We start from the raw sequence: 12,464 nt of genomic DNA, 5'->3' as shown, positions 1-12,464 counted from the left end.
CCAGAGGGAGCAATTCTCCTTCGGGGCTCATTAGCTGCTGCTCAGACATGTGCTGGGTCGCCATGGGGACGCATACAGGATCCTTGAACCTGACTCCTACTCTTCGCTGGGCCTCGGCACTGCCAGGGAGAGCAGATGGAGAGTGGACGGTGAGTAGCAGCAGCTGCAATAAAACCTAAAGTGACAAAATCTTCTAAGGGAAGTCGCTAAACCAGGGAAGCCCGGACGCCAGCTGCATCCATCCCTTTTGGTTTTGTCACAGGAAGGGAAGTGGGAATGAGAGAGGTCTCCATGCTGGCTGCAAAGGGAAGAAGGAAAAGTGAACCGGGAACAACAGTTCAGAGCTGTAAGTGCTCACAGGGGACAGCCTGGTCAGCTCGCGCAGAAACGAGCATGGACCGAAATTGAGAGCTGTCCCCTAGCACACACAACAGAAGGATGGATTGTGAACCTGTCGGCTCAGGGGCTGCACATCATCCAACAGACTGCACACGCAGTTCTCGCTTCCTTTTCCCTTTCAACAACAAACAAATTTCCTGAGCTGAAAACGAAATGCACAAACCCCTTGAGTTACTTATCCACTGGGGTTTCATCCAGTCTCCCTTGGGGGCCCCATGTCCTCAGTGGTTCAAACCTGCAGCTGGCCTCCCTCCCAGAGGTGGGCTGATACTGCTCCTGCTGGGACCCACCTGGAATGTGGATGAGAGGACCTCACTCAAGGTCTGTGTCGGTACCGTCTCCCCCCACAGTGCTTTCATTGGACTGCCGAATTGTCTGCCTGGCCAGCAAACTCTTCAGGGCTCTGCTCGTCCACACCTTGCCTTCTGGGTAACAAACCGTGAACCCCAACTCCTGAGTTCCCCAGAGACGCTCCCAGTGCCCAGCCCTCTCCTGGAACACTCACAGAAATTGAGTCTGTTCCTCCTTTACAGAGACAACACACTGCAGCTCATTAATTCACGGAGGTTTGACAAACACTCTTATTTCAATCACAGCACAGAAATGGGTTATAGCTAAAGCCTCCGATGAAGTGAGCTGTAGCTTATGCTCAAATAAATTTGTTAGTCTCTAAGGTGCCACAAGTACTCCTTTTCTTTTAACTAAAGCAAAACGAGCTTATTAGACAAAGTCATTAATTAATACCAACAATAAAGGGGAAAGATAGAAAGCGTTACAAGCAAACAGAAGACTGGCCTTACCACGAGGCGAACGGAGGCTGCCACCTCAGGTGCCAGACTTGGGAGCGGCGGTGGGGGGCGCCCCTCGGACCCAGAGTGTAGACAATTGTGTCTGCTGCTGGTGCATCTGAGTTCTCTCTGCTCTGGATGCACGGAGAGGGGGGAGTGCTGGGCTGGAGGGAGGAGGGCACAAGAGACAGAACAGGCAGGCAGGAGAAAGGAGAGAGGGAATAACAGAAAGCAGCAGGAGCTGCAGGGAGAGAGAGGAGGAGGAGCCTCTTATGTCCCTCTCTAGACCCCCAGGAGCCTGGACTGATTAACCCCAGCTTCTCAGGGAGCTTCCTGTTCCCTGCTGCTTCCCTGAACCCACTTGAGGAGAGCAGGCCATCAACTGAAGTAGTAGGAGCCAGTTAGGCCCTAAGACGCTGATACCTTCCCTCACTCAGGCCCTGCTACCAGCCTGCTTATTTGTCCCCTTCAATTGAGTGTTGAGAACCACTCTAGCTGGCACAGGACAGCAGTCATGAGTGAAAGAAGAAAACGCCCCTCTGGGGCAGCATTCAGAAAAAGAAAGAAAGCAAAGGAAGCTTTTCTATCTAAGCAGAAAGGAGCTCTCCTGAGATACATAGACACAAATGTTCATGGTGAGCCTTCCAGCCCCATTGAGGATGTGAGTGGTGAGGAGAAGCCTGATCTTCCAGTTAGTCAGAGTGCAGGTGACCTGGTAGCTGCTGCAGCATTCATATCTCCATCTCAAGTGGATGTAACCATGCACATTCCTGAAGAAAAGGGTAGATCAGCAAGAAACAGCTGCTGCTGAGTTTAGTTCCTTAAGTCTAGATGATCCGGGACTGTGGACCCTCTTGAGCAGTAGCCTGAGGGACTTCCTTGTACTGCACGGGCCACAGCAAGTGAAAACTTCATGTTCCCCAAAGACAATGAAAATAGAAGTTTCCATCCAACCCATTACTGGAATGAAATCCCCAATGGTGACAAAGTGGAGAGGCCATGGCTTATGTACTCAAAAACCCAGAATGATGCATACTGTTTTTGTTGCAAACTCTTCCAGTCTAATGTTCCAGCCACACTGGGTTCTACAGGAACAAAGGACTGGACAAATCTGGCTAGAAATCTGGCATGCCATGAGAAGGCAGCAAATCACCAGAGAGCATCCCATAGGTGGAAAGAGCTTGAGATGAGGCTAAGGTTGAAGGCCACCATGGATGATCAGGAACAAGAGAAGACTGCATCAGAGTCTCTTTACTGGCAAAACATTCTGAAAAGGCTCGTTGCCATGGTGAGAATGCTTGCTCCCCAAAACCTAGCACTGCATGGCACTTCAGATCAGCTGTATGTGCCAAACAGTGGAAACTTCCTTAAAATTGTGGAGCTGATGGCAGAGTTTGATGCTGTTCTCCAAGAGCAACTAAGAAGAGTCACCACCCAAGAAATGTACACACACCATTACCCTGGGAAAACCATTCAAAATGAGATCATACAGTTACTGGCAAGAAAAGTCAAACAGAAGATTGTGGCAGATCTGAAGTCAGCAAGACATTACTCTGTTATTCTGGACTGCACACCTGACATCAGCCATACGGAACACATGACTTTACTGGTGGGTTTTGTAACAACAACAGAACCGAGTGACAATGTCCCGGCAGTGGTGACTGTCCGAGAGCATTTCCTAGAATTTATTGGCATTGATGATACTACAGGAGCTGGTATGACAAATGTGCTTCTTAAAAAGCTGGAAGAGACGGGAATTGCGATAGCTGACGTGAGAGGTCAGGGCTACGATAATGGTGCCAACATGAGAGGACAGAACGGAGGAGTGCAGACACGGATCCGAGAGTTAAACCCTCGAGCTTTTTTTGTCCCATGCAGTTCTCATTCATTGAACTTGGTGGTCAGTGATGCAGCATCAGCTTCTAGTGAGGCTGCTGAATTTTTTAATGTAATTCAAAGCATCTATGTATTTTTATCTGCATCAACTTATCGATGGCAAATTTTGAAGCAGCATCTGGGAACATCCTCTCTGGCACTGAAACCACTGAGTGCCACACGATGGGAAAGTCGAGTGGAGGCGATAAAGCCTATCAAACACCAAATTGGGAAGATAGATGATGCCATAGTTGCCATTATGGAGGATAATGCTATGACAGGAGCTGTTCATGGGAGAACAGGGGCAGAGGGAAATGGAATCACCAGAAACCTACATAACTTCACATTTCTGTGTGGCTTAGTGCTGTGGCATGACATACTGTTTGAAATAAATGTTGTAAGCAAGAGACTCCAAGGTGTTGACCTTGATATATCTGGAGCAATGGAACAAAGGGACAAAGCAAAGTCAGACCTACAGTCTTACCGGTCAGATGGGGGATTTCAAAATGTTCTGAAGAGTGCACAGAAGTTGGCAGGGGAACTTCACACTGAAGCTATTTCCACCCATTCAAGAATACAAGAGTCACCGAAGAAGAAGACATGTTGATTACGAGGCACGGGATAATCCCATAAGAGACCCCAAACAGCAATTCGAAGTTGAATTCTTTAACCAGGTGCTAGATTGTGCAATACAGTCAGTTGAAGAACGTTTCATGCAGCTCAAGGAACACAGCAGTATATTTGGGATGTTGTATGATATTCCCAAACTCCTCACTATACCTGAAGAAGACCGACACCAGCAATGCAGGGCACTAGAGACAGTGTTGACACATGATGACATGCGTGATATTGATGCGAGTGATTTAGGTGATGAACTGAAAGCCCTTTCAAGATACATTTCAGCAGGATCAACTCCAAAGGCTGTTCTGGAATATATGTGCACAAATAAGATGACCACCCTCTTTCCAAATGCTTTTGTTGCTCTGCACACATACATCTAACACTTCCTGACCCAGTTGCCAGTGGAGAACGCAGCTTCGCCAAGCTGAAGTCAATAAAAACACATCTACGCTCCACAGTGACACAGCAGAGGCTGGTCGGCCTTGCAACCGTCTCAATAGAGCATGAGCTGGCCCAGACTGTGGACTTTCAGCAGGAAGCAGTTCAAATCTTTGCACCCAAGAAGGCACGGAAAGCCCCACTTTGATTATTCAAACAGATAAAAATGCCGGTGTTTACTATGCAGACAAGAACAGTTACATTTGCTGTTCAGGCGTTTGAAAGTTAAGTGTTACTTAAAATTTTTGAACAACGCATTTTAAGTCGTTAGTTCTCCTTTATCGGGGTAGGTAGCAGAGCAGCACCACGAGACGAGTAGAACACGAAGAAGGCAGAATTGAGACCTTTCAAAGTTTTGGCCCAAGTGAGGGAGTATGGGGGCATCATTTGAGCTTCCTGCCTCAGGTGCCAAAATGTTGTAGGCCAGCCCTGAGCAAACAAGAGTGAAAATACCCTTCTAAGACTAAAACTTAATCTCAGCAAGTTACAATCTTTGCCTAGGCACGTTTCTCACCAAAACTCAGTTCCAGGGACTTCAACCCCTTTGGCTGAAGTAGTTAATTTCAAGAGGTCTGGTCCCTGGAATCCCACAAACGATGGACAACTCAAATGTCTTTTGTCTCCTTTATATCACCCCAGTGTTCATTGCCCCGTTACAAGAGGTAAGAAGACTTCCTGCTCTTCGTCCATTCTTGTGGACTCCTGTCACGGAGTGTGGGGGAGTCAGGGCCCTGCACCCCCCTCTTCCTGCGATTCCCCGTGACTCTCAGCCAGCCAGTAAAATAGAAGGTTTATTGGATGACAGGAACACAGTCCCAAACACAGCTTGTAGGTACAAACAGGACCCCTCAGTCAGGTCCCTCTGGGGGGCAGGGAGCTTAGACCCCAGCCCTGGGGTTCCCTCCGTTTCCCCAGACCACTCCAAACTGAAACCCCCTCCAGCCATCTCACATCACCCTCCCCCTGGCTCCTCCTCCAGCCTTTGTCCAGTTTCCCAGGCAAAGGTGTCACCTGGCTCCAACCCCCCTCCTGGCTCGGGTTACAGGCTCAGGTATTGTCTCTCAAGTAAAGTCACGCCCTGCTAACCCATCCCCAGTGCAGACAGTCCCAGTAAAACTCCCCTGCGACATTCCCAGGTCAATCCACCCCGCTCCCTATTGCATCACAATTCCCCAGCCCCCTTCTGATTTGCATGTAAATGAGGCTTCCCTTGGTTTGATTTCATAACACTTAATTTACATTGGAGACAATTGGATAGCTGCCTTCCCTCCTGTCTGGGGTAGAACCTGTTTCTCCCTGTGTTTGGTCCCAGACTTTAAAGGGTACTATCAGTGAGCATCCATATTTCCTCACATGGTGTTAATGCATGCATTTCACAATTGTATTAATCACCAGTGTGGAACAGATTTTCATAAAAGACCATACTCAATACACTTTGATAGTACAGTAATATTGCATACAATCAATTGATTCAATTGCTTATCACTCGAGGTTCAGACCCCGCTGTCTTTATAGACCGGTAAACCTTTGCACTGATAAATTTTCCCTCTCCTGTTGGGGTGCAGACACCATGCTGTCTTCTTTCCTGCTGGTTAGCTTGATAGCTTTGTTTAATTTATGTGTAAATGGACCTTCGTTGTCTCTGCCAGATGACCAGGCCGGTCAGACAAGCAAATACACCTTCCTTTGTCTAAGGCAGGCTGTGCGTATGCATTGCTTGCCGAACACATTTTAAGAACATATTTCTAGAAATTATTTATAACACACATTGGTATTTTCATTGGAAACTTTGTGTGTCTAGCCAAAGCCCGAGTGCTTCCCGAAATGATGACAATACTTATCTTATTGTTTTCATTCATAATAAAGCAGTTTAGGGGTCTGTAGTTCAATACTACATAATCTAGCAGGTATCACAGTAAGTGTGTATGCAGGCAAATAGCTTAGCATCAAACCACAAACATGAGTGTTCAAGTTAATGGAAAACATTTCTGCCAAGCAAGGAGAGAAGAGAATCTTTAGTAGTAAATAAAGGAAAAAAACATGTAAATTGACAGTGTCAGAGACACAGCTCCCCTGAGGCTGAGGTAGTTTAAATAGCCTTCTCTCAGTCACATGGAACTTGGAGGCAGGAGCACAGGTTTGGAGAAGATGCTGGGAATTTAGTCTGTGTACACATGGCTGGAATGCCAGCTGCAGTTACAGCATGTCTGGGTATAGTTCTCTTAAAAATGAGCCAGTTTAGTTTTGGAAACATAGAATCCTATTAGCCAGCATGGAGGCATTTTAGTGTTAACATTTTTATGTAGAATTTATGTTGCATACATCATAATCTCTAAAGTTATTGACTGCTGCTTCTCTTCATCCAGCTCTCCCTTCTCTTCGGACTCACCATTTTGTGATTAAAATCCCCCAGACCTCTGAATAAACCACAGATGCATAGAAAATACCTTGTGGAGATCGCGTGGAAAAGCTGCATTACATAAAGGGTCTGTGGGCTATAGTGGATCACAAACTAAATACAAGCTAACAATATCATAGGGTTTGTTTAGTCTGGAGAAGAGAAGACTGAGCAGAGCACGTGGTAAGACTCCAAGTAAATGACAAGTTGTTATAAAGATGTGGGTGATAAATTGTTCTCCTTAACCACTAAGCACAGGGCAAGCAGCAGTGGGCTTAAATTGCAGCAAGGGAGGTTCAGGTTGGACATTAGGAAAAAAAACTTCCTAACTGTGAGGGTAGTTAAACACTGGAAGAAATTACCATGGGAGGCTGTGGAATCTCCATCTTTGGAAGTTTTTATGAACAGGTTAGACATACACCTGCCAGGGATGATCTACATAATACTCACTGTGGGGGACTGGACTAGATAATTTATCAAGGCCCCTTCCAATCTTACATTTCAATGATTCTATTATAATCCTGAAATTTAAATATTAAGAATACATATGGAAACGAGACAAATGAACTGAAGTATGAATTGAATGATTAAGCATTTGAAACTCAGCAGAAAGGATTGGAAAACTTTCAAGTATTATGCAAAATACAATACACAGCAATCCCCCCCCCGCACCCTGCCAAGCATAAATCATTCTGCAGTAGTCTCCTCATTACTGCAGCTCTCTTTGGCTAACCATCTCGTCTAGTCACAGTTCTAGCAACTTTCAAAATCTTTTGATAATTTGGTATTAACATGCTGCAAACTGACGACAGCCACACCATCCATATTCATTATGCTTTTACATTGGAAAACATGAGTGCTTAATTGTTCAGAGAATTTCCAGTCACATAATGGCCTTTTAAATGTTGAAACACAGACTATGGGAAGAGAGAGATAAGATCATCCACCTGAACTTTAAAGACAGCTTGTTAAAATGGAGTCAGGCTACTCCGGTGAAGTTCCTCTGATGGGCACCATGCGGGCTTGACCCTGGAGGATGCCAAGCTATTCCCGCCCCCAGGAAACAGGAGGAACTAAGGGTGCTCAGCACCTTGGAGGGTCCAACACACACTCTGCAGTTGCAATTCAGGTTCTCCACAGACCTCTGGTTCATTAGCAAGCAAAGGAGGTCTCAGTTTGTGGGAAGATGTATTCAGAGTCCCTAGAGGAATTGCAATTAACTGGCGTTTTTCCCAGCCGCGATGAAGGAGGTCTGCCTGCCTGTCCTCTCTGTGATTCCTCAGCATAGGTCCAGTGGCTCAGGCCTGATTAAAAAGCTTCTCTTGTGTTCTATTAATAATGAAGCCATTTTCAGTGTTGACAAAATAGCACCATCCCGGGGCGGGAGTCTGTGTGTGTGAAGTGGGTTTTCTGGGCTCTTCTGCCTTTCATCCCACAGAGAGGGGAGTGCAGGCTGCCCATGCAGCGAACAAGCATCATGGGTGGTCTAGAAAAAGCCTCCTAGCATGGGTGGGGCCCTACGTGAAGGAGGAAATTTTTGTCTGCTTCATTTCAGAATTGTGTTTGGTCAGTGCTAGCAGGGAAGGACTTACTGCCCACCTCCAGCTAACCAAGTGGTACAGTATTCCAGGGGCTAACTCCTGCTCTTGGTTGTGCTAGATGGGCAGTACAGCCAGCTGGGGGGCTGGCCGGGCACCATGGCTCTGCTCCCTTACCCCAGCACAAATCTGGAATATATTTCAGTTGAGTTGCTCTGGGTTTACACAGGCACAAATGAGATCAGACTCTGCCCTGTGTCTCCCAGGAAGCGTGGTCTCCCGGACTAGAGACTTGTCTCTGCACCGCACCAGCTATTGTGTATTCCACACTCAACAGCCAGCATCACCTTCCTCCTGCTCAGGAGGACAACAGCATGTTTCACCCCACAATGCTGCCCTGCCATCAGTCCCAGGCAGCCGTGCAGCTGGGCTCTCCTCACTGGGCTGCCCTGCACATTTCTCTTCCCATCCTGCTGGTGTTACCCTACTATTATTATCTGACTGCAGCAAGCTTTAGCCATCCCCATGGTGTCACAAGAGCTGCCACACGGCAGCAGCCCAATGGTCCATCTAGCCCAGAATCCTGTCTCTGGCAGTGGCCAGAATTAGAGCTTCGGTGGAGTCTTTCACCCCTCCCTTCCCCTCCTGGCTTCTGGCAGGCAGAGATTGCAGGGTTTCTGAGCACCTTGCCTCCAGTGAGTGAGTGCGGGTAAAAACCAGAGCCGGTGAGACCACCATCAGTTCTCCTGTGCTACATTTCCAATAGGAGACCAGCAACAAATCATGAAAAGTGTTATGGGGGGGTGGGGGTCGTACTTTTGTACACTTTCTTACCATCCCCGTCCCCTTTTACTCCCCCCAGGAAAAGAAGGAGTTTGTGTGCGTGTGAAGTGGATTTTCAGGGCTTTTCAGAAAGTATTGGGGTGGACGAGGTGCAAAAATGCCCCCACAGAAAAATGAGAAACCAATTTTGTCTTCAAAAAAGGCAACACAGTGACATTTTAGGTAGAAATGGAAAGGGAATTTTCCTCTCACATCACAGTGACAATCCAACACATGTTTTTGTTTCATTCTTTTCAATCAGGACATTGAAACATTTCTTGAAAATAGAAATATTTCACAGAAAAACAGTCCGTTCTGATGCAATCACATTTGCTGACAGAAATGTTTTTCAAATGAAACATTTCAATGAGCTTGAGTAAAAACCAACCCACCCACAGTGATAAATGGGAGAAGTGGGCTTTATTTACTGTCTTGCCAGTGCACTGCTGGGTGAACTTAGGCAAGTCCTTTCCCCTCCTTGTGCCTCAGTTTCCCCATCTGTAAAATGGGGATAATGGCCCTGCCCTTTTTAAAATGCTTTGAGATCTACGGATGAAAATCACTATATTAGACTGAGGAATTATTAAACTGTGTCCATTACCATGGTATCTGCACCTCTCCTACAATGACAAGGAGACGGGTTTTGAAGTTAAGTGTCAGTAGAGAAGTGTTCTAGCAAAGGCCTAATGTCAGGATCCCCAATTTATGCTCCCAGAACTGGAGATTGATGTGAGATTGGCTGAAAAGTTGGTCCTAAGGGTCTCCTCCCTGGGAAGGTGCACAATGAAGTTTGTCCCTTCTGCTTCTCATTTGGTTTCATTCCCAAACCCTGTAGTGTGGTTTAATAAATTGTTGTTCTTGTTCTGAGGGCATTAGTGTTGGGTCTGGGGGAAGAGAAGATGTTGTAAATTGGGGTGGGTGGTGGGGTTCGGAGTCAGGAGCTGACTCAGTGCCTGTCACTCAGCCCTCTATCGTTTGGGGCCTAAATAGAGGTTCAGTGAAAAGTAGGGCCACCGCTGATGGGCTAGCTAGAGGGGCAAGCAACCGCAGCAGCTGGCTGGGAGGAGATAAATAGAGAGGAAGGAAGCCCTGGAAGGGAGGAAGAGCTGGAAGTAAGGCAGAGCTGGCGGCTGCTAGTACTGCTCCCTTCCCCTCAGAAGCAAGGGGAGAGCTGGCTGGGACTTGTAAATGGCATCGCAGCCTGCTAGGAGAGCAGCAGAACACAGTGGTGGTGAAGATGGCCTGGAGCGAACGATCTGTACTTACGGTGAGAAAGACTCAGAGAGGACCACCCCAGGACACATGTGGGGGCTTATCCGGGAGCAGTGCCTCTCATCCATGTGGGAAGCCAGAGAGGGAACCCGTGTGAGGGCCGCTGGTCCAGGAACTGGAAGAAATATGGAAATGGATTGTGGAGCTGCAACTGTCCTAGAAGCAGAGCAGAAGGTGTGGCAGGCAGAGCCCCAGGCAGCTTTCCAAGACTTGACCAAGGAACCTACGGTGGTAGAGCACCCGATGCTGCAGGGTGTGGCGACTCCCGCGGCCGGGGCCAGCAGTGGAGCCCAAGGAATCGGCCTGTATAAAGTGGCTCTGACAGCTGACCCAAGGCTTTTCTTTGAACTTTGGAAAGGGTGGCTCTAGATTCCAGCTGGGAAAAGGCTTCACGGGCTCTGCGAGCGGCTCCCCATCTGAAAGCAGTCTACGCATCCCCAAGTGAAGAACACGCCCAGGACTCTGATGCAGTCAAGGCAACCATCGCAGATAGGATGAGAGCCAGCAGAGAGGTACTTCCAGAAATGTAGGTAACATGGATGGAGGGAGTGAGTCCCAGAGCATGTGCACAGTGGCTGTCAGACTGGGCCACTCACTGCTTGTGACCAGGGAGCCAGGGGGTGGAAGAAGTGATGCATGCGGTGATCCTAGAACAGTTCTTGCAAGGTGGAGAACGTATGGGTGTGCCAGCACCAACCCTCAACATTGGACAGGGCCGTGCAGCTGGACTTTAATCACTTACCTAGCAACCTAAATTTGGCCTCCAGAACCTCTCTTGTACCTTTCCCAATGTCAGTGGTACCTTCCTGTACCACAACCAACAGCTCCTCCCTAATATTGCACCTAAGTCTAGCTAGATGTCTGAAAAGGTCCCTAATCTTGTCACTTGGCTGGCAATTCACCATGCCCTTCTCCTGGTCATCACAAACCCAACTATCTATATTTCTAATAATCAAATTCCCCATTAGTATTTCCTGTCCTTAATAACTGGGGTTCCTTCCCCAAGAGGGGTATCCTCATACCATGGCATCATCTGGAGGGAGGGTCCCACGTATGAGATCACATCCCTCTGCTCCAGCTTTTTACTTCTCTTCAAGGGAATTTGGAATAACTTACTAGCATTTATAGTGAAATGTCAATTGTCATGGAAAATTAACCACGTGTTGTGTTTGGATCAGAACAAACCTGAGGTTACTTTATTCAAGCATGTGCATACAGGGAGAATCAACCGGAGCTGCTCTGGTATAAACAGAAAATACAGGAGCTTATATTGCTGAAAACCACAATTTGTTAAACCCACTTCCTTCAACAGCATTTTTCTTATTTGGCATATAGTGCAAGCTTCAACAGTAGCTTTGCCTTACTTGGAGTTTAGCAAAAGCAAACTTTTCCTGTTATTGACAGGTGTTTCCTTTGCGGTTAATGGTTTTTCTAACTTCTGGCAGTTATGGTTACATTTCTTAAGCTGTGCTGTTTGCAATTTGCCCCTTAATGGAATTTTCCTCACTTTCCTCTTATGCTTCTACACACAGTTAGCTTGACCAAAAAATTTAGTCCTAGAAGTTTAGGCCTACTAGATTTTCCTTCACACAATGAAATAGAAGACAGGCTAGAAGTGGGGCATACTATGCATTTTACCAGCACTTCCATGGGAAACTAATTGAAGAAAAACAGCTTCTTCCGTTAGTATCAATTCCAATTAAAAAAGATCAAGTTAACACATATGCATGATGTACTAGCTCATTTAATGTCTATATACAAAAATATCACATTCTATGACCTCTCCCAAAGACCAGCAGTACGATTGTTGCTCTATAATTACATAAATCTATAGCATTTAATTCTGTCTGCAGGCAGAAAACTAGCATAAATGTCCCCAACTCCAAAAAGACTCACATTAAAGTTGCAAAAGTAGCATTAGCAGGAGCCTCTAGTCAGTCTTCCCCAATTCTGGCTTTGCAGTTATCTTCTATTTGTAGATTATTCCTGCAAGCGTAATATGAGGAGGAGGGGGGGGTATGGGATCAGGGGGTTGTTAAGAAATGAAGAGGTCACTCCCTGACTCCTAAGCCCTGCCTCTGGTTATTATGAATAATGCATCTCTGCAGCACCAGAAAATCATTTGAATTAACAGATTCATGCATGGATACCAAAGCCAAAAGGGACCATTGTGGTCATTTATTCTGACCTCCTGTATAACACAGAGCATAGAACTTCCCCAGAATAAAGTCTACAGCAGATCTTTCAGAAAAAACATCCAGTCTTAATTTTAAAATTGTCAGTGATGGAGAATCTACCACGAGCCTTGGTAAC

General features: G+C 46.7%; 1 long non-coding RNA gene across 1 annotated transcript in view; it reads right to left on the bottom strand.

Annotated features, from left to right (window-relative positions):
• The window catches only part of LOC141990246 (uncharacterized), a 148,704-nt gene extending 147,404 nt beyond the window's left edge, over positions 1-1,300 (bottom strand). Inside the window, exon 1 of the long non-coding RNA XR_012640121.1 lies at positions 1,200-1,300. This is a non-coding gene — a long non-coding RNA (uncharacterized LOC141990246). The remainder of the gene's footprint in view (positions 1-1,199) is intronic.
• Positions 1,301-12,464: the final 11,164 nt, after the last annotated feature.

This window comes from Natator depressus, chromosome 6 (assembly GCF_965152275.1).
Source record: "Natator depressus isolate rNatDep1 chromosome 6, rNatDep2.hap1, whole genome shotgun sequence".
Lineage (NCBI taxonomy): Eukaryota > Metazoa > Chordata > Testudines > Cheloniidae > Natator > Natator depressus.
Note: the sequence above shows the minus strand (reverse complement) of the source record. Positions and strands in the feature narration are given on the sequence as shown.